This window comes from Ictidomys tridecemlineatus, chromosome 12 (assembly GCF_052094955.1).
Source record: "Ictidomys tridecemlineatus isolate mIctTri1 chromosome 12, mIctTri1.hap1, whole genome shotgun sequence".
Taxonomy (NCBI): Eukaryota; Metazoa; Chordata; class Mammalia; order Rodentia; family Sciuridae; genus Ictidomys; species Ictidomys tridecemlineatus.
This window is the reverse complement of record NC_135488.1, coordinates 66,742,673-66,766,198: the sequence shown is the minus strand read 5'-3', so window position 1 is coordinate 66,766,198 and position 23,526 is coordinate 66,742,673. Positions and strand designations below refer to the sequence as shown.

Below are 23,526 nucleotides of genomic sequence, written 5' to 3'. Positions count from 1 at the left end.
CATTAATAAGTGATATGGAGGGGGTCCCTTTATGGATGTCTATGTCCTCCATTGTCATCTCTATGTGCACCATGCATCCAAGAAGTCCTATTTCCAGTCTCAGAAAAATGACTCAAGGAGCAGGAAGAAGAGGAAGGAAAGGAGGATGCAGAGAAGGAAAAAAAAATCACTCTGGATTTCCTCCATATCCAACTAACTGGATACTATTAAACTCCTCAAAGTAAGGAGAAATAATTTTGGCTGCAAATTAGGTATCTTTTTTATTTACACAGATCTTTTCATATATCTAAACTTACACACACACACACACACACACACACACACACACACAAAGAGAAACAGAGGGAATTTGGTGTTCAAATGGGTACCTTGTCTGAAGATGACACCTCAACATGCTCTGTGTATGATTGTTCATGAATAGTTTTGTAGCTTCAAGACCAAGTCAGAGGTCTGGAATTAGCAGGAGCCGCACCCACCTGCTCCTGTGGCTTTGGGACTAAAGGAGCACTAAAAGAGCCCCAGTTTGGAGCAGTGACAGCCATCCACTACAGCTGCAACTCTCCTTGGGAACACTGACCTCAGGGAACAAAGTAACCCTTTGTGTGAAGAAGTTCTGAGTTTGGGTAGCCAGAGGGCATGATCTTCTGGAGAAGCAGAGCATACTAGTTAAAAGTGCACCATTAAGCAAAGCACAGACAGTCCCTGCTTTGATTTCCTTATGCAAAATATTATAGAACTTAACTTATGAGTTGTGGAGAAAAAAAAAATTGTAGGACATGACAAAATACCTGATACATAGCAAGTGCTCAATAAATATTTTTTTATTATGGTATAACTGAATCCAGACCAGGATTATGAGTTCAAGGATGATGAAGTTTTAAATGATATATTGGTACAGACAGGTTCAGCTGTGATGTAAATTATGTAGAAAGACATTGAGGAGGTATCCACATGGAACTGAATACTAGTGCTACTTTCACGGTTCATTCTGTTCACTTGACTCCACTAAATGACTTGGAAGAGTTAAAATAAGCCAACTGGTCATCCCTAGGTGGGTAAAATGGGCAGCTGGGAGGGCATCATTTCTCGGCAGACATCCTCTTGCTGTAGATTTCCATTGTTTAAAATTGCAACACATTTTGGATCCCCAAATCTCTGGACATGTTGCCTCTGTCCAGCCATCCTGAGGTTTGAATATGCCCAAGAATACCTCCTCATTATCCTTACGAAGTACTGTCCCCCTCACCCTCAATCTGTGGTCTCTGCTCATCTTTAGGTGATCAAAGATGGCTTCAGTTTACCCTGGAAAGCAGATTATTGCTGTTCTTTTATCTCAGGGAAGTGGAGACAGAAGCAGAAAAAGCAGCAGTCTGTCCAATGGACACGTAGTCTACAAAAGTGACATGGCCACTGGATTCTTGAATGTGATAAACAGGCAGAAGGTAATGTTACCCAAAGCCACCCCGCCCAGCATGCAGATAAGGTTAATATTTTGCATGAGCTGCTCAAGCAGTGAGCGCAAGCAATTCTACCAGGTGCAGGCAATGCAGAATAGGTTGAAAGACTGACACGGGGTATATTTTGGGAGGAAAATAAGACTAAAGAGTTAATTGAAGGATATCTGAAGAAAGCAAAAGAAATTACCCAACCTATCTGCAAACCATACCCTGGAAATGAATGGGTTCTTTAGTGTTTGGGACATTTTAGTGTTATAAAAATGAAGACTATAGAGCTATTATATCAAGTAATTTATGGGATGAATATTGTAATTCATTGAATGTCATGACTTATCTTTTATTCATATAGTTACTATTCCATTACCAGAGAGGGAGGTTTGTCAAAGGTTAATTATTTTAAATTGCTCTGGCAAATTTATTTTGATTTGTACAATTTTTTTTGGAATAATCATAGGTCTATATATTCATACATCTTTATGAGGCTTCTTTTTTAAAAATAATATTCTCTGATGAGGCAGTTAAAGCTAGATAAATGTGTTAGTGATGCCTTTAAAATATATTCCCTTTAGCTCCAGATGTAGATCTACAAAGAATTATTATATGATTGTTGTTATTGATCTTATGTGTCTATTTGAGAACTTTCTATTTTGGGGCAAAAAAAAATTGCAGTAAAAGAATAGTCAAGAAATTGAAATTTGAATTTCTCAAGGGGTTGGTCATGGCTCATCGTTTCTTTCAGTTCCGGATTACTATTTGGAAATTCCCTAAATGGCAGGTGGGTAAATTGTCAGCCACTGCTATCACCTGTGCCCCGACTGCTGATTCATGTGAGGCTGCTCCTTAGCCAGGGACACACCTCCTCAGGACATGAGAATGGGTCCTATTGAGAGAATAAATGCTGGAAGACATGGCCAATCCCTTTATTGTTGGAAAAATAAATTTGAATTATAAACAAACCTAAATTAGAGAGTAAGTTAAAACTGAAGAGAACTAGGAAGATGACAGTGCAGATAGTATGTATATAATATAATATATAGATTATTGATCAATTCCCATCTCCTTTAAACTTTACAGCCCCTCCTATGAAGGCTTCCTGATTCACTGTGCTCGTCTCCTTTGTATTTCTCAAATACTTACATATCAAGTCTATATTACTATGGTCTTATTCTTATGTAGCTTCTTAATTATTCATAAGTCGTTTGAGGGTTCAAGAGGGACCACATTGGGGAAAAACATTCAAGTTGGAGTCAGGAGACCCAGGCTCACATTTTAACTCTACAGTTCTGAATTAGTATGGGTTTGGATACAGTGTTCAATTTGTCTGAGACTCAGTTTCTTTTATGTCAAAAAGGAATAAGAAAAGCGACCTACGTGATTCGTAAAGTTGGCAATATGTCACCCAATAATTGAACATTTCCCCTGGGTTTGTAAAATTTTTGCATGACTCTTTTGTTTAATCCCATAGTCTACACAAGATGAACACTATTACCCATCTGTTTTTAATGAACATAGGTGTTAGATGAATTGTGTAAAAAGGTTATTTTAACATCGTCAGTCATTATTATTTTCAGTATGCAGATTTTATATTATTAGTTTCATGTTAAAATCACTGAGACTAAAGGCCCTATCCTTTTACTTCTTTTATTTTTTTCTCATTCTCCTCTCATTCTTTCTCTCAGGTGGCTTATGAATAAAATTAGAACATAGATTTTTTTTTAGTGTAGGTACAAAGTACTTTGAAAAATAATGTTTAGTAAACTTGTGTCTATGTATTGCCAAAATATCAGATTGATTTTACTTGGTATCAGGAAAAAAATTAAAATCCACAGTTTTACCAAAGCTTCCACTTTTAACCAATTATACTGGTTTTATGCATAAGTAATAATGTTTCTGAAAAACAGAAATTCTGAAAGCATGGAAATGAAATGTATATCTTCTCTGTAATATTGTTGCTAAAACAAAAGCCGTAATACATGATTCTGGAAACAGAAATGGTGGTGTCAGGTACAGAGATTGTTAAGATACATCCTAGTTACTTACCCCACTAAAAGGAAAGATTCAATCTAAAAGGGTCCTTGCCTGTCTTGTTCATACTCAATGTTTCAGGTCCCCAGCACACAGTTGGTTGTTAATAAATATTAGCTAAGTATAATGTTATTCATTATATGAATCAGACCCTAAAAAGAACTATGAAATTTCACAGTTAAAGAAGAACTTGGAGTCTTGCAATAGATTGAGAAGAGCAAACCAGTGTTGGATAGGGGACACAAAAAAAGAAAATTAAGGAAATTAAATGTTATTCAAAAAGAGTAAACTAAAGGAACATCGCTAATGTTGTATAGCAGCATATATGATATTTATAGTGAAGCAGATAATGTTAACAGGAGAATGATTCCTGTGTCTGCTGTAAATAGAAGCAGGGAAATGTGTTCACCTTGCCATAAAGAGATGTGCATTAGCTAAAAGTAAATAAATAAAGATGTAAACACATTCATACATAAATCCTCATCAGGAAATAGGTAGGAAGTGAATAAGAAATTATAGAATGAGCTCTCAGTGTTTGAGTTTTTGCTCTTTAATATGTCAGGCCTAGACACTGTGTCTAAGTACTTGACTTACATTATCTCCCTAAACAAATTCTCTGCAGTAGGTATTATTATGACGAGAAAATGGAAGCTAGGAGCAGTTAAATACTTGCCCAAAGGTACATGCTAGTGGTCAGCAGAGTTTGGAAGTAGTGGTCCTTTCCGCCTTTTGGGTCATTTAAGATACTCATCACAGTCAGTGTCAACATGGACTAGCTCTATAGTTTTTCTTCTCCATATAACCTTCAGGATCCTACAACTGGTTTCTATTTTTGCATAAGAGACTGAATGAGAGCAGAAGCTGATTGGCAGCTGTGATAATGCAAAATATTTACTAATAATACCTATAGTGTTATTTGTTTAAATATGTGGTATTATGTATATATACACATACATATGTATATATGTTTATATATTTGTATATATTTGCATGGGATATATATATGTAGGTTTCATATATATAGTTATAGAATGCAAATACATGTATCCATATGTATATATAAATATATGTACATGTACATATTTGCATAGGTCACATATATACACATGAAACCATGGATATAACTCCTCAGTATATGTATACGCATACATATATGTATTCAGTATATATACGTATATGTATACATATATATGTAACCTCTGCAAATATTTTACTCTTATAAAATCATCTTTACTTATATTTCATGATAAAACTAGAGCCCCATTGTATAGAACTAGTGAATCTATAAACAGAGAGATTTCATCTTCGAAACAGTAATGGCCTTAAACAAGATGGCAGGATGAAGGCAGCCCCCTGCCCTGCAAGAATGGTCACAATTAAGCCTACCCTTTCTCAGTTTCACCAAACACCCTGAATAAAAACCGTTCTACATCCAGTGTGTTTTACCAGAGACCATCTGATTCCTGTGGCTTGGGTATTTCTATTTTTAATTCTCCTTAACAAAGACCTCTAAGTACAGAATCTTCCTCTAAGTCCTATAGAGTGCTATTCTGATCACCCCTTCATGTTTCTGAGCTGCTCTGGGATAATGTTGTGGGGGGAAGGCCCCCAGGGGAACAGCTGATTGGATTCTGGCAAGACAGACCAAACATCTGCTTCAAACAAAAGACATCTGCATATTTCACATTTATTTTTCATAATTTACAGAAGCAACCTGCCAAAATTCAGCAAGGGAGAATACGCTAGTACATAATTAGCTTAAAGTTTGCTTGCTTTAGAAGTATGAGCATGGAGCCCTGGAGTTCACCTGGGAGGACATCAAGGAATGGTGGAACTGCAGTTTGATTTCTGTAAATTCTGTCTTAGACCTTATATTCCAGGGCAGAAGACCAGACCTGCTGGGCATGAAAGAGAGAAGTAAATACGCCAGAGGTGACACTAGGGGGTCCTTTTGTCCTCGTGTCAAATAAAAGGCTTCTATACCAAAGGGCTGGCCAAAGGTAATATCATTTATTAAATAAGATTTCATTAGGTAGAAAGATTTTGCTTCCACTTAGCACTGCAGTGCCCAGGTTAGATAATGATGCAATGCCACAGGGATTTTAATTAAAAATGCATCTACCTAGAGTACCGATGTCACGATGAGAAAGCATCTGTGGGATTTTCCATTATTTTTCAAAGCATTTGAAAGTCATTACTTACCCAAAATACTGCAAAATACACAGAGAGCAAAATAATGGATAATCTAATCAGCTGATCATTAATAATATACCCTGGTGGAAAAGAGACAGCAAATTGTCCTCTCCTATTAACCACATCTTAGCAGTGGAAATTCAAACCTTGAATGGTCATTATTACATAAAATAACTAAAGCATGCTTAGTTGGAGAACAAAAAGAGTTTTAAAGGAGGAGGGGGTTCTTTTTCTTTCCAGTAAAGAAATTTCAACCTTCTGTCCAGTAGTTTAAAAAAAACTTGCTACTCGATCCTACAGTCTTTCTTAACTTCAGGGAGAAAATTTATTTATAAGTAAAGCAAATATCTGTAAAATATTAGGCATTGTTTTGAAGTGTTTGAGACATTAGGCCCCTGATGTGGAAAAGGAGTGTTATTTTAATTTTGCTGACTGTGATCTCCAAGTCATTGCTTTATAAAAGTGGTTTGTGATTTAGTTGTAGGCACAACAGTAACCCTAAAAACATCTCTTCAATAATACCATGGCCGTTCCAAAAGATTTAGCGTCTTCAGTCATGTGTACATTGTAGAAGAAATGTACAATCTAGGCATTAGCTATTAGCTATTTCTAAGGGATGACTTGATTGTGGTCATTCTAAACGTGGCCCACTACATGTTTTTGGTATGTTTTAGGACTTTGCTTATAACATGTGCATGACAAATTGGTTTGAAACATGGAATCCAAATTCAAACAGTAGTTAATTTAAATAAGATGACTTATAATTGTGCACTAATTCACTGTTTGAAAATTGCTAGTGATTCTAAAATATGGGTGCTTTTTTCTTCACTTCAAACATACTTATTTTTAAAACCAATATATTGTATACATAAATCTTTCACATAATTATATGTTCTCTTCTCTTCTGGCAGTAAGCTTTCGATAAAAGCACAGCTTGCTATTATGGGAAGAGGGAGGACCTGAGAATCTTGGACATGGATTTGAATTACGGTTCAATCATCTGTAAGATGGGTTAATTTGTTCCACTTAAACTCTGGATTTCCATTTCTTCATCAGTCTCTTAGGAGTAGTATCTTTGTTATGAGGACTAAAGGAGGTCACTTGAGTTTATCAGGGTGCATGATTTGTACCTAAATTGGCATTCTGATTTGGCAAAGACTGTAACTTGCCCAAATTTGGGTGTCTTGTCCCTTAGGAGAATTTGGTATCAGATAAGAATACCTAGAGTCCAAAACATGCCCTCAAGTTGGTTGAAACATTTTTCATTCTATGACACTATGTGGGAGATGTATGACAAAAAGTAAAAATGGAAACAGTTGTCTTCCTAAAATTTCTACAACATACAGGGCCACAATATGTGCCACTTGGAGATCTGTCCTCCTCATTTCCTTGTTGGTTCTTATTAGGAGATATCAGAAGTAGACACAATTCCTGGTAAATGCAGAAAATTCAGGAAAAAGTTGGTGACAGTCCCCCACAGAAGCAGTATTGGTAGGGTAGCTACCTTGCTCAAAGAAAGAGTGTTTCCCATAACACGCCCAGTAGGAAAAGTGATAACTAGCAGAAGGGCCCAGGAAACACCAACATGTACTGGATCAGTCAATACTGCAACACTAAGTATATGAGATTATTTAAAACAAGTTTAATTAAAATTAAAAATTCAGTTCCCCAGTCTCACTAACAGATCCATCGTTATCCACAGTTCTATTGCACCACACTAGACTAGTGGATGTCTGGATGGCTCCAAAGCATATGTTAAAGGCCCCCATAGTGATCTCTGAAGTACCAAAGACTGGGACAGTGCAGAAAGACAACATGTGAGGTACTAAAAGATCTGTTGGGATAAGAGTTGGTCAAACGAGGGTTATTCTCTTAAACATGACCTCTTTTACCCAAGGTGAAACCCAGGAAATCTAGTATATATACCAAAACCGCTGCAAACTGCTTTGATAGTAATAGGCTTCAATAAATAAAATCCCCTTTTGGCTTAAAATCTCTGTCAGATAACTTCTAATATAGTTATCACTGTTGCCAGAATGATCTTTCTACCACCCATATTGGATCATGAGCCTCTTCAAAACCTGTCAAAGACTCTTAATAACATAAAGAACATGGAACAAAGCCCTAACTCTCTTTTCTTGTCAAATCAAGCACAGGCACTGGAGATTCATACCTGAGTATGAGTCCCAGCTCGGGCATTTGCTGGCTGTGTGATCATACATTTTTGGTTAACCTCTCTGTGTCTTGAGTTCCTCATCTGTATAATTTCCTAAAGTTGTTATGAGATTGAATCAAGCTCTTAGAATGGTACCTAGTCCTTATTGAATAAATATTGTATTCCTTAAGAATCTGATCCAAAATCACATATCAAATTTATTTCAGTTATATCCCCTGCCCTCTCTATATTTTAATCACACATTATTCCCCCAACTTGACATAAATATCTTTTCCTCTTTAAACACACACACACACACACACACACACACACATACACACACACACACACATACACACACACACATTAAAATCTATACATTGAAAATCTTTCACATTCCAAATGTACCTTTCTAGAAAAATTTTTTTTCTACATTAGTTTTACTTTAACATGTCCATAGTTTATGGTTTCCTTCAGCATTATATTTCATTCCATTCTGCATTGCTCTTGAAAGCTTGGTCTTTACACACCTCCAGGAAACACTTATGCTTGTGCACCTCAGAACATGCACGTAACATGGATCCTTGATCAATGCTACAAGAGAGGGAGGGCGAGCCTGCTTTTCAGATCAATTCTATGAAATACCCATTTTGTCTAAATGTGGTGTTTTAGAATTCACGCATAATGAGTGCTTCTCAAGTTTTCTAAACACATATAGGGCACAGTGTCCTTCAGATGAGGAACAGAAAATGTGTTAATCTCCTTCATATGTTCTGCTTCATGCCAAACTCCAGGTTTACCCAAATCTGGCCGCAGGAAGGGACAGTCACACCCTTAGAAGACTGAATGCTGTTTTGCTGGTGCTAAATCCAAACTCACAGTGATCTCAGGCCATTTATCTTCTTGGCAATTTCTCATCCAAATTATTCCTAAAGCACCCTCTGTGTGCATCCCACTCTCCGCTGAGGAATCACCTGTCAGGCCAGTGTCCTTTCTTGGGTTCCACTCTTGCTGGAAAGCCACAGGCTTGAGCTAATTCTGTCTTTTGGCCAATGTGGACCTGTTTTTCTGAAAAAAATAAAATTGACTTTTTTAATTAGACAGAAATCATGGTACTGAATTGGAAAATGATGAAATGTTGGATTATGAACTCACGTGTTCTAAGTTATCTCCCCAAATAATGACGATGAACACACAATAGTATACTGATATTGTAGCAGAAAGGCTTACGACCAAACAAAGGATGAAGCAGAGTGTCACACAGAATGAGTGTTCCTGAACCTTCCTTCCATCAGACAATTCCCACTAAGTGAGATGTATCTACATTTATATATATATATTATCTAGTACCACCACCACCAACAGAGGAAATCTAAAATTTCACCCAAAGAAATTATTTTGAATAGAGAGGACATGGGTCTTATCTCCAACAACTTGTTAAGATCACGGATCCCTTCTCCTATAGAATGGAACAGTGAACATCTTAGAAAACATGTGCTCATGTGCTCAGCATTTTTGTTTATTAGGCCAGTTATGGCCACCAAGGCTTTTCCCACTATACTTTTTTAGTCTCTCCATGCAAAAGTGATTCATATCCACAGTGAAGTTGGAGCACATCTGAAATCCAACCTGGTTGAAGCATTATCTCTGAATAATTTTAAGATCATTTACTTTTTATTTGTAAAAATCACTGGAATCATATAGTCTTTCTTGTTTTTTTTCCCAAAGCACTGTGGTCAAATTTTGTTCTCTCCCCAATAGTATCATACAACATGTGTTCATCTTGGCTAAGAGTATGGGAGTCTATGAAGGGAAATCTCTGCTCAGAACACCTCATTCTCCTTTCATTCCTAATAAGCAAAAAAGATCCCACTTCTTCTTAGCCTCTCAATTATCCTGGATGATTTTATTCATTATAAGATATAAAATATAGCTTTGGAAGTGTTTAAAAGCCTAAAGAAAATAGCTACTAATAGTATCTTTTTATTGCCCACAATTCATCGCACCAAGAATAGCAGTTATGCTCTTAGAGTTGCTTATTGCTCAGTCTTAAATTTTCTAATTGTTTTAGATTTTTCACTTATTTTAGACATTTTCACTTTGCCCCCTAGAGTAAATTAAGACGAAAGGTAAATTAAAAGAGAGGAATTCAGCATAAAGAGAATAAATAAACAAAACACAGATTGCAAAGTAGGAATGAAAACAAGTTCCCCAGACCAATCTGTTAAAGGAATGCTACAAATGTGAAGTGTTTACTATTTTAAAACATTAATCATGTACTCACCCTGTTTATTTAGCTATCAATGTTTTTCCTGTAATTCTGACTTGAAAATGTGTAAGCTGTTTAGAATTAGGACTCAAGCCGAAGCCAAATGATATTTTGATTATTTATATTGCCTAGCTTGTCTTGAAACTTCAGAGTTTCAGTCTTTTCATTTCAATTCACACCTTTTTAAAAGTCGTTATTGTTTTGTATAATGTGACATCTCAAATAACTTTTATTGCCACCCACTACCATATGCCCAAGCCACAGCTATTAAAGATAGGGAGCCTGAATCCTCCATCAATGGGCTTATTCAGAAGACTGCCGCCATCTTGTTTTCACCTAAAACCCATGCACAGACTCCCAAACCCTGTATTTACAGGTCTAGCCTAGTCATCAAAGTTAGAAGTCCCAAAGAGCTGAAAATTACTCAAGTTCCTGATAGAATTTTCTTGGTATATATTATTTTAATAAAATGTTTTATAATTTGGATCTGCCAATAGAAAGACCACCAAAGCTACCGTATACTCATCATGAACAGGAGCTTCTCATCTGATTTCATAAAGCTATAACTCCTGTTAAGGAGAAATATATTGGTTCACCTGAAACTGACCAATACAATTATTATCCTCTCAGAATAATATTTGCACTCTCTTTTTCTATGACTACGAGAGCTAAGTATCTATTGGGGGAGGAGGAAAAATAAAAGTTTCATAGTATCGAACTTATATCTCATTAGAGTCATATGGAGGGTCAGCACGGTCAGTGATTCTTGGGTGCTTCCAGTCCCTCTTTTGTGTCATTTACCACTCTTCATCCGACTCTAACCTTGCCCTCTGGGTGACTAGTGCCCTTACCACCTACTCACCTCATAAGCATTTCTGACAAATGGCTTTTAGATGCTCAATGTCCCAGTTGACTGTGTCATCTCTATTGGGGTAATTAACAAAGAACTAACATCTAAATCAAAGCAATGGATCATGTAAAGTGTCATTTTTAAACATTTATGGTTGAAGAAGAGCATTGGACACAAAAAAGTTTTCCAGATTCTACCAAATTAATATCTATCGACTGAATGATGGTGTCCTGGGAGTTTCCTATGCATGTGTTCTACCAGAGATGTACACACATGCACATGTGTTGCATATATGCAGGCTCACAAGACACTTCAATTTGAAATATCAAGACATGTCAGCACAGGATTAACAAATATAAAAGGATCTTGAAAACTAACAAATATTTTATAAATATTTAGTGCTAATGTGTGCCCACTCACTCAACACAGACCTCCTTAAATAAACAATAAAGAATTACACAAATAACATGCACTAGCCCAGGAAAATCTCAAACAATTCAATTGCTTTCAGTATCACCTAAAGAACCAGCCTTTATCACAGTGTTGTTACCTATTGAAAGAAAGAACCACAGGCGTCCTGCTATGATCAGTCATCAGGAATAGTGCCAACTCTCCTGTTTTACAAAGGATGTGATTTCAGGCAAACTTAAATATATTTACAAAAGCTGATTCTTGTTTTATTTTGTTTTTGTTTCACATCCATAGGCTATAGGAGTCTTGAATTGGTGATATTTTAGATTACAAAGCTAAAACAATTCCTAGTAATTTTAGTACACAGTAATTCTTAGAGTATATGTGGTTCTTTTTTCCTACTTTTCTATTTTCCTGAAATTTCTTACCAGATAAAATTTAGTGCTGACATTGGTAGATGCACCTCACCTTGGCCTAGGAACTTTTATGATATTTTAAGAGACAACTATAGATTTGCCTGGGTGTATCTTAATGGGCTTATTACCTAAATGTGTTTAGACACATTCTAAAATTTCAGTGAATCTGTTACTTCCTAGGAGAATCAATACCTTTTAAAATTCAATTTGAAATTTTAGTCTAATCGCTTGCTTCCATTGCTAAAATTTTCACAAGTACTTCATTAGAGAATGTTGACAACCATGTTTTTCTGAGATGGTAAAGTCTCCAGCCGTAGATGTTGGTTGGCTTTACTGGATAGATGTTTCCCCTTTTGGAAGAACCATTATCACAACACTACTCAATATTCCTTCCTTTACAACTCAAACTTGCTTGTTTGTTGAGGTGCCAACATTCCACTGTGCTACTCTACTCCTTAGACACTCAAGCGTGCCGCCATGTTTATAGCACATCTGCTCCCATGCTTTCAAGGCCTTCCTCAGGCAATAGAACACCTACACTTCATATAACTCTGGAAATAAAAGGAAAATGCAGATTTAACTATTTATCTCCTACACTGAGAAGGAGCATCCTTTTCCAAGGAAGGCTGTTCATCTGCTACCAGAGAAATTATTTATTATTTCTTGAGTTAAATCAGGCATTTACTCAAAAGCCAAACATTCTAAGTTAAATTTATATATTAAGATAATAGCTGCTTTATTTGAGGTACCTGTTAATCGGGCTGAATTTTACTACCTTATGTCTTCGTTAAATTTTTATCTCCAAACATTAACAAACCTCTGAGGTTCCTTTTTTAAAAATTTTTACTTATTTATTTTGCCACTGTTTTATTTTATTTAAAATAAATTGTGGGGCTGGGATTGTGGCTCAGTGGTAGAACGCTTGCTTAGCATGCATGAGGCACTGGTTCAATCTTCAGAACCACATAAAAACAAAATAATGTGTCCAACTAAAGCTAAATGATACATAAGTAAATAAATATTTTCAAAAAATAAAAAATAAAATAAATTGTTATTTTCATTTTATTTTTAAGTTTATTATTATTGTACCAATTTATTTATGTGGGAGCATACTTTCTTTTAAAGAAATATGGGCTCAGAGAAATAAAAGGATTTCCAAGATCAGATGGACAATAACAGTGCAGAATAAGATTGCAAATGCAGGATTTCTGAGTCCTTGCCCAGCATTCGATTTTAGGATTAACAATTCAGGATGACATTTTCTGTGCTCTCAGCCCACTTTTTACCTCAACCATAGTTGTAGCAGCCATTCGTTCACAGGGATAACCTGCAATACCTCATGCAGCCATATGTCCTCTGACACTGATATTGTGACACATGCTTCCACCTACAATACGTGTAAGAATTTTCAGTGAAAGAAGCTGGTAGATAAAGGCTCTCCCCTTTCTTTGGGACAATTCTGGAACATATCTGACCGGTCTTCAGAAAGTGCCAGTGGGATAGAGCTCAGTACGCACACCAGTAGCCGACTCAATAATGCATCCTTGAATTATATTTATTGCTCTCCCAGCCTCATCTCTTGTTTTCCAAAAAAAGTGTCTCAGACGGACCCCAAGGTAAAATAAGCACATTCTAAAAGTAATAGAATCTATTAACTCAGGGAATGACTAGTTTTTATTTGAGAATATCCTTTAGCAGGCTCTTTGGTCTTTCAAAGACAACACTTGGGCCTAGTGTGAAAGGAAAGTATCAGTAAAGGCGAGTATCCAACAATTTTTAATCCAAAAATAATGTTTTGGATAGGCAGAGATGTTATTCTGATATTAATTAAATAAAATTATCTCCAAAGTTTAACAGTCTCTGAAATTATTTATTCTGTGGCCTGATTTTGGAAAGGAGGTAAGTGTGTAGACAAGAAAAGATAAAAAATTAGGGAAAGGAGACAATGATATCGCCCCTGGGAACATAACAGGAGACATAGGTCTCAGGAAAGAGAGGACCGCAGGATGATAACCTGTGATGGGGCGCGGCCTGCGGACCTCATGCCAGCAGGGCTCTAGAGTCGGCTGGTATTTTGCTCCCAGGATCACCTCAAATCTTCAGCAAAGCTGCGAAACCATGGGAACTTCATGTGACTCTTGGTGAATAGAGGAGAAGGCTCTGTCTGTACCTGGAGAGGAGTGAGAGGTGGCAAGGCCACAGCACTACCAACATTGCCACTTGGAAATCAGGTTTGGGGACAATGGTGACCCAGGATAAGAAGTGAAAGACAATGAGTGGGACCTCTATAGACCTCCCAAGGACCCATAAAATACTTTTAGTTGTTTTCTTTAAAGATATCAAAAATATATGTACATAAAAAGCAGGAAACTCAAGAATACTTGATATATATATGAAGTTAAAGAATGTTTGAATTTGTCATGTAAACTGCTAACCTCTGATTATTCATATGTTCCTTAAATATTTGCCAGATATTCATTATGTGTCGGGTACTATTCTAAGCATTGGGTGGAGGGGTTTGGGGTGAGGTAGTGAACAAAACAGAAAAAAAAATGCTTTTATTCTACCAGAAGAAAATAGAGAAAAAGTTCTAAATCCTATAGTCTGTTGAACAGAAAAGGGGGCAGGGGATAGTATTAGGAAACATGGCCACTATTTCTACCTTTCTTGAGTAAAAGCAACAAGTTTGGTAGGCTCGTATCTCATTTTAATCAAACACTTAATGAAAACCAAATGTTATTTGATTTAATTATTGTGGGCAAGGTGCTGAGTCAGGCAACATGGTGGAGAAAAAAAAATGAGTAAGAATTGTTTTGAAGGATCTTTCAGGCTAACAAAAATTCTTAAGTGGGTTATAGTCTAGCAGTCTTTCTCTATTGGGATCCTACAAGAGAATGAACGTCTACAGCCCTGAGGCATTGATTTGAAGCCATGGTTTTACCTCTCTCCTATGCATCTAGGGTGTTATTAGTATGAACTAAACTTGGGACAATGACTCAAGTCATGTTGTTTTCTATGGCAGAGATGAGTAATCACAGCTGAGAAAAGCAGAGAAGTATGAATGAAAAACAGATCCTAAACCTGATTTACTTTGTTTTATTTTTGGTGGTAGTTGTTTATTTTTGAAGACACTCAAACCACCTGTATTGGTGGCTGTTGTTATGGGATATAAATATACTGAAAATCAGTAAGATAATTTGGCCTCTCCAGTTTGTTTGGTTTTTGACTAAACATTTGCATTGAAAGAATTGTATGTATAATTGTCTCCTTAAAAGATACAACAATCACCTCATTGCTTTCCTTAGAGATCTACTTGAGGCTTAAATGAGACTGAAATTGTCTGGATACCACTAGAACATATACTTAGAAGCAGAAAGGTAAGCACATTCTATTCTCAAAAACAACATATTGATTTAGTTACTTCACATTGAGGCTTTGGCCACTTCACCATTTTTTTTTATTGCCTACCACCAATAAATATACTTATGAAATATACATGAAAATGCTGACAATGTCTTACAGGATTGCCCTTTTGAATCATTTGTGATTTGCTCTGGACTGTTGTTCTGACCCTGCCCAGTATCCTAGGCTTTTTGTTCATGATTTCTGACCTACTTCACCTTCCATCATTAACTGGAATAGATGTCATTCATTCAGAATTTTAGTATTCCCTAATACTAAAGCCACTCTTCATGCATTATTGCCAAAATCATCAGGTGATAGTTCAATGGGCAATTTTATAATAAAAAGATCAAATTCATGTGGCCACATGATCATGAGTCAATCTGATATGTGCTCATTGATATGAGTCAATGGGAAAGACAAAGTACCACTTCTGTCTTGTTCTATTAATTTAAACAATAATTGAGGCTCTAACTAGTATACAGAAAATAGAGGAAAACACTATGAAACAGCAATTAACCAAATCCATTTCTAAAGGAAAAAAAAAGAAAAAGAAAAAAACAACTGGTTACTCAAATTAAAAGTGAAGGAGAAGAGCTCTTACAGAATAAAAGGAAATTAAGAAAAATAATTCCCCAAAGTAATCATGGTCTAAGTGCCATAGAGTTCTGTCCTAAGTGGAAATTTTGGACACTGGAGTAGCCACAAAACTGTCCATCTAGGCACAGAATGGTTTCTTCCCCAGGAAATAGGTCAAATCTAGTTCTATTTAGAATCATGCTTCCTCTCCTGTCATGGTCTCTCTTAACTAAAACCCTTTCATTACATGATGACTTAATCTTGGTTACTAAAACAGCTTCTTGTGACTAATAAAGTGAGAATTGACAACAGCCTCTGTAGATGTTTGACTCTTGAAAAAAATGTAGAACTGGTCCAGGGTCCAGTAACAGAGTTCCAAAGAAAACTTAAAAATGAGAATAATATTTTCAAAACTTGGCAACCAATTAGGGCTTTGGAGATTTTAACACACTACATTCACACCCACACCATAATTCGATCCAGCTCCCACATCCCAAAATCCATCACTGGGTTGTTATCTGAAACTAGACTTATCACTTAACCTCATGCCTGAAAGCCTACATAATAGAGATAAGTAATTAGTCCTTGAATCTTGCATAGCACCATCTTGTCTTACTGCATATGGATTTGATCATTCCCTACAAACCCAAGAAACTTGAAATACCAGTGGCATTTCTTACAAATTATACTCTGAACATGGCTGTATTCAGCCCACAATTTGTGCTAAGTTGTTTGAGACAGAAATATATCAGCAAAGACTCTAATGCATAGCTTAAAATGATTGATTCAAGACTAAATCAGCAACGCTAATTTCTTGCAATGCTAGTTACATATGGTTGCATTAATATTCCCTTTTCAGAAATCCAGCTGAGAATCATTATTTAATGAAAGGCTTACAAATTGCATCCTATTTAATGGCTTTCATTGCAGATTCTTTTGTAAAAATGCAGAAAACATGTAAGTGACCATGTAAATTCTATGGTGCATTTGCAATAAGCTGGAGAATTTTGTTTATATATACATGAAATATATATAAATATGGGCATATATATGCAATGCACATATAGGTATATATTACAGATAACATATATACCTATGTATAATTTCCACATAATATATTCCAAATATATATGATATAGTATATATTTGTAATACTTATATGTGTTATATATAATATTATTAATATCAAGAGCTCATTCTAGTTGGTAATTTCTAAATTCACAAATTCATGGAATACATTGTAAGAGATAGATTAGAATGGAAATTTTCATATCTAATCACCCTAGGTTGGAATATTGGCTACTCCATTAACTAACTCTGTATCCTTAACCTATTTTATTCCAATTTTACTAGTCTTTAGTTACTCATCTTTAAAATGAAAATAATAATAATGTCTAATCTCCAGAATACTGTTATAAAGATGAAAGAAAAAAATCAAGGAAAGTATTTAACACAGTACCTCACACAGAGCAAGTGCTTAACAAACATTAGCGCTTTTTTTTTTGATGTAAAAATAACAAAAGGAAGAATCGTAGTTTGTTACAGAGTAAACTGCCATATTTATGACTCTTTTTAGTCACTGAAAAGTTGAACCTCTGAAGACAGAGTAGCCAAAGATCTGTGGGTAATCTGGAGACAGTTCATAAAGGGGAAAAGTTGGCAAAGGCATTCATATTTAAGCAATAATATGTTGGAGTTTTTCTTTAAAGCCAAAAATAAGCTACTTTATTCAAAATTTTTTCTTATCATGATACGTGATTCTTACATGTATTATGTTGCTACTTTGTTAACTAGCCTTTGTTAACCAAATAGAAATTTTTCAAGTAGAAAATTGTGTTTTAATAACATTGTTTTTAAATTTCCTGCACTTCAGAGATTAACAGAAATAAAAAGTATTATTTAAAGCTTTATCCATCTGAGGCTGTGAATTTGGCTTTTCTCTCATCAAAAACAAACACTATGAGTTTTATACAAGCAGAATCATGAACTTAAGTACTTGAGGCAAACATTTTCAAGTTAGCTACAGAATAGTTGAAAACCACAGTAATAAACCCTCTCTCTAGGCAAGATGTCAGGAGGGAAGGCCCTATGTACTCGGTTAAGAAAGTCATTGCCAATTTCCTGGTGTCCAAGTGGAACCATTTAGCCAGAGAAATTCTATCAAGTAGAATCTTTATTAGTACAAAATTGTGACTATCTTAACACCTGGCCACTTTATTTTTCATTCAATTAAAGCATTTTTTTTCTTAATGGGGGATGAGAGTTAACTGATTTTTTATTTCATTAATTAATTTTATTTTTCTTAAATATTCTTAATATACTCACTTTTAAAATCATTTCAGATCAATAACCATCACAGTTTTGTCTATTTTATGAAACACTTGCCCTTATGTTGTGAGTTGATGACAGATTTTCTTTCTTTAAAAGGGAAAAAAAAAAAAGGCTTACAGGATTCTTAATTAGCAGTAAGAAAGATGTCTCACAGAAACAACGTATGGTTTCTAACTCCCACTCAGTGGACATGAAATGAGCTACGTCCATAGGAAACTTCAAGCAATTGAAAGAAGTCATGCTCTCTCCATTTAAATCTGCAAATCAGTGTCCATTTTTGCTGTCAGAAATGTGAAGAATATTCACATTTTCCCTGTGCTTTATCAATAGCTACTTCCATATTTCTAAACTATCTGTCACTATAGTGCCTAGGTAATTAGACAGAGGTGCTCAGGCACTGTATTATTTGAACATCAATGCCTTGGAGTATAGGCAGCCATAAAATTTGTCATTGTTTTGATGGACTTCTTACTACTTAAATAACTAAAAGGAAAAATTACAATTTTATCTACATTTATTGTAGTTACTTTCACAAATAATGTTTGACCGTAGTCATCATACTGAACATTGGCTATGTGTCAAATAAATCCTTGGAGATAATTTTAGCTGAACTGATAGTCTTAGTTAACTTCCCAGAGACAAGTATGAGAATTCTTTCACTTTCTTTGAGTATTTTGTTTAACACTGGAAATCACTTGCAAGTACACTTATTCTATTTGTTCTGTTTTCATGGTTTATCTAAGATATATATCAAGAAAAAAAAGAATCATAAACCATCGACAGGCTTGAGGTCTTTACATAGCCACCATATAAGGAGATGTGTATGAAAATTTGGGGATATCTAAGCCAGGGCAGGGTATGGAAATTAAGAATTTGTGTCATCAAATGATTTTATAAATAGTTATATTGAACCATAGTCAAGCTCATACACTCACACATTGTCTATGACCACTTTCATCTTGCAGACAAATAAGTAATGATGACAGTGACCATAAGTGCAAAAAAACAAAGTTGAAAACCTTTGCTAAATATTTACTAATTGACCCTTTGAGAAAAGGGATGCGGGGGGTCCCTGATCTGAAGGAAACTTCATTGGCAATAGCTTAAGAAATCAGAAATAGAACAGTTTGCCTTAGCTAGCCTTCTTTTAGCCAGGGATCCAGTATTTCCTGTCAACTGATGGTCATGATGACATCCAGGGACACTGAGAAGCCTTGAAGGACCTTCCAAATCAGCAAAGATTAAATCTCACTCATGAGGTGTCTCTGTTGTCCAGATTCATATTCTTAAAACTATTTTTTTTCTTACACACAAAAAACCGGAAACCTCTATGATATATGCCTTTCATGTGATCTTTCAGTCTCTAATTGTAGACCAAGGGGAACAAGCTAGCCACTGCATATACTCTCCTTACTGCTTGGTGGCATCCCAGGCTCCTTTGCTCTGGCTCACTTAGCTTTCTCCCCCATGCCATGTTAATATTTAGTTCCCTGTTACTCACTTGACAGTTTGCAATATTTTCACTGTTAATAAGTTATAAATGATACATCTGTATACTGCATTTTTTTTTTAACTAACCAGAATACTAATTGAACAGACCATTCTGTCCTTCCACTCTGCCTTATCACAGTTAAGTTAGTTTTAAGTGACAGACGCAGCTTTGGGAGTTGGCTAGTCCTGTGTTTCACTGTTGATCTTCCTATTAAACAATGGTGTGGCCAAAATTTCTTGAACTCGTCCTAGTGTTGATTTGCTCTGTTGCTAAATGAGGGGGACACAAGAATCTAAAAGGTACGTATAGGACCCTCTGCAGTGCCTGACACTGAGTAGTTGGTAATAGTAGCAGAAAGTAGTGGTCATTTTAAATGTGTCCTTCAAGGCTTCTCAGTGTCCCTGGATGTCATCATGACCATCAGTTGACAGGAAATACCGGATCCCTGGCTAAAAGAAGGCTAGCTAAGGCCAACTGTTCTATTTCTAATTTCTTAAGCTATTGCCAATGAAGTTTCCTCCAGATCAGGGACCTACATACCTTTTCTTAAAGGGTCAATTAGTAAATATTTAGCAAAGTTTTTCAACTTTGTTTTTTTTCACTTATGGTCACTGTCATCATTATTTATTTGTCTGTAAAATGAAAGTGGTCATAGACAATGTGTGAGTGTATGAGCTTGACTATGGTTCAATATAACTATTTATAAAATCATTTGATGACATGAATTCTTAATTTCCCAATCCTGCCCTGGCTTAGATATCCCCAAATTTTCATACACATCTCCTTATATGGTGGCTGTGTAAGTGCCACAGAATTCCAAGCCCCAAACATAAGCCAGAGGTAGGATAGGAGCAACCTAGGAAATAACATTTATCCTATATTTAAGATGTCCTTTAAAAAGGCTAACCCTACCTTATCTGTGTCATAAATACTCCAGGGAAGGAACTAATCTCAATTCTCTACTTGCTACTATAAAGAACTAAGATGTTTAGAGCTTTGTTTTTTAAAGATAGTAAGATTCCTAAATAGTAAGAACTGTAAGCAGGATGCATTCTAAATGCATACAAAAGAATATTTCAAGACATACACTTACCTTTTCAATTCAGAAAATAATAAATTATGAAAATAAAGGAAATTGTTGTTAACCCAACAAAGGCCAGATTTTAAGTGTCTCTCTTATGTGGAATTATTGTGTCTTGAGAGAGCCACCATGTCCATAATATCTGAATTTAATACGCCAGTTCTCTCTTTTTCTTGGTTCTTCTGTTTAAGGCAACATATTGAATCTCTTGGGAGAAACTCATCCTGAATCTGCTCAATTGAAAACATGAGGGTGCACATTCTGAGCTACATATGCTCAGCTCTGAGTTTCCAAGGAAACAAGAGATTGTTCATCTATCTGCAAAAATGAACTGACGAATCACTTTCAGCCTCTTACAAACCTTGATTCTGAATCAAATTCCAGTGTGGAGTCTAAAAAATGTCAGAGTCTTGTCATTTCTGCCTAGCAAACCCCCAATGCTGAGGAGGCTGGCAGTTGGACATGCATTAGTTATAGTTATGCACCTTTATTTTTTTTTACCTCTGCCTGTTAGTAAAATGCTGTCGGTGAGAGCCAGCTCCACATAGCACTCATATAAGAATGGCCTGCAATTGTTACTCTCAGTAAAGGCACACAGAACCACTTGGATTTGGAAAACCCCAGTCAAGCCATATGGGAGGGAGACCTGTGGTTTGAGCCCTCAATGTGGTTCTCAGTTCTTAGGGTCACATACTGAGCAAAGCAAAGAGCAATGGGACAATCTGCATTGTCCTAACCTGTATTGGCATTCAAACATTTCATTATCTATAGCCAAACAATATGTCAAACACTTTAAATAGGTTCAACAGAAATGAGGCATTCTTCAAATTCTTGAATGTGGGTGGGACTCCTTGACTAGTTCTTTTACATTTACAAACCAAAGTCCTTTAGATGTGTTAGATCACTTAATAGTCAGAACAAATATTTTAGGTAGACATGTTATTGGGTTCATTTTCTAATAATGGAGTCACAGAGAAATGAAGTAATGTCCCTAAAAGTTACATTGTCCATAAGTGACAAAACTGGGATTTAAAATGAACTGTGTCACCTCAAACTCATAATCTTTGCACTTTATTATATATTCTGTATAAGACTGGTTGTTATGTTTTCCTCTATGTTTCAAATGAGTGTGCCCATTCACTTGTTCATTCATTTATGTATTTAACAAATATGTATCAAGCACTTATTCTAGTCTCTGTGGATATCGTAGCAAACAAAACACACAAAGTCTCTCTGGGTGCTTACATTTTGTACAAGAATCAAGAAAGTAAACAAGTAAACAAATATGTACAATGTAGAGACTGTGTGTTCATTGACTTGATGCCACTGTGACCAAACTAAGAGCAGGTTAGAGGAGGAAAAGTTTATTTGGGGCTCATGGTATCAGAGGTTCAATCCATGTTCACATCAGCTGACTCCTTTACTCTGGACCCATGGTGAGATAGATCATCATGGCGGAAGTGTATGGTGGAGGAGCTTTGCACTGCTCGCAGCAGCCAGAAAGCAGAGTATTTGAGCACAAAGAGCCAGGGACAAAATATATAATGCACAAGGCACACACCCAGTGACTCACTTCCTCTACCCATGCCCCACCTCCCTATAATTATCACCTAATAAATCCATTCAAATTATTAATCCACCAAATGGGTTATATACTGATAAGGTTATGGTTCTCGTAATCTAATAATCTTATCTCTTGCATTAACACAGGAGCTTTTGGAGGTCACCCCTTATCCAACCATAACAGACTGTAGTATAATGCCAACAGAAGAAATCAATGCTTTAGTGTGAGAAGATTAAAAGATTTGAATGGACCCTTAAAGATATGATACAGGACAAGATAAAACAGAGGTAGGTAGAGACTGTATGATGCTGGACCCTAGAGGTCTGAATTTCATTTGAAGTGATAAGTTATTAAAGAGTCTAACTGTATTTGTGATAGAACTCTATTGTTCCTATTGTAAAGAAACTGCATGGGTATGAAATCTACCCATGTATCAGAGATAGAAAAATTTCCCTAACTTCCAGCCTCAATTATGATTCTCTGGAATGATGTTAATTATATATATGGAATGCAATTCAATGTTCTTAAAAGACTAAAATCCACTCTTTTATTATGTATTGGCTTTTTGATTTGTGGTTAAGGAGAATGTACAATGGAGTGAAAAAGCAGCCTAATATGTGGGTGTATAATCGCACAAAAAGTCAAGTATGGGGGGAAGAACCTATTGAACAGGCACCAGTCTAATTACCCCTGAGTGACCAAGGAGGACACTTCAATCCTATCATCATTTGGACCTACCCCAAGGAACCCTAACCACCTCTCAAGAAAACACCTAGTTCACAGACTCAGTGAGGAAGTCTTCTACATCCTTGTCTGGAACAGTACCTTGTTTAGCATTGGGTTTCCATAGAATTTGTGAAGAAAAGAAGGAATGAAGGTGAGGGGGAGAAAGAGGGAGAATAAAAATAAGGAGGGAAAATTAAAATTGGGAGGGGAGAAAAAAGGAAAAGAATAAAGGTCAGAAGGAAAAGATTCTCTGACATCTTTTCTTGGTTTGTATCTCCTTGGCTGTACAGTTATGCTCAGAATTCCCCAACCCATCATCCTGGGATCTCTCTCTCTCTCTCTCTCTCTCTCACACACACACACACACACACACACACACACACACACACACATCCAATAAGACACTTCAAAAAGATTAATATTTTCATTTTAACATTTCTGAAAGTATTTCAATGAAATTGCTTTCAAATGGTTTATTTTATATTAGATCATTGAGAGATAGATTAATGTCATAAACGGAGGTACTAGCAAGAGATATTTTTGTCTCTTGTGTGCACATACTGTATATTTCATAT

The 23,526-nt window shown here is 35.9% G+C and overlaps 1 long non-coding RNA gene across 1 annotated transcript; it reads left to right on the top strand.

Annotated features, from left to right (window-relative positions):
- Nucleotides 1-894: 894 nt before the first annotated feature.
- On the top strand, nucleotides 895-22,628 carry LOC144369593 (uncharacterized). Its single transcript, XR_013429376.1, has 4 exons — nucleotides 895-1,442; nucleotides 5,363-5,482; nucleotides 15,082-15,153; nucleotides 22,372-22,628. It is a non-coding gene; the product is annotated as an uncharacterized LOC144369593 (long non-coding RNA).
- The last annotated feature ends 898 nt before the right edge of the window (nucleotides 22,629-23,526 follow it).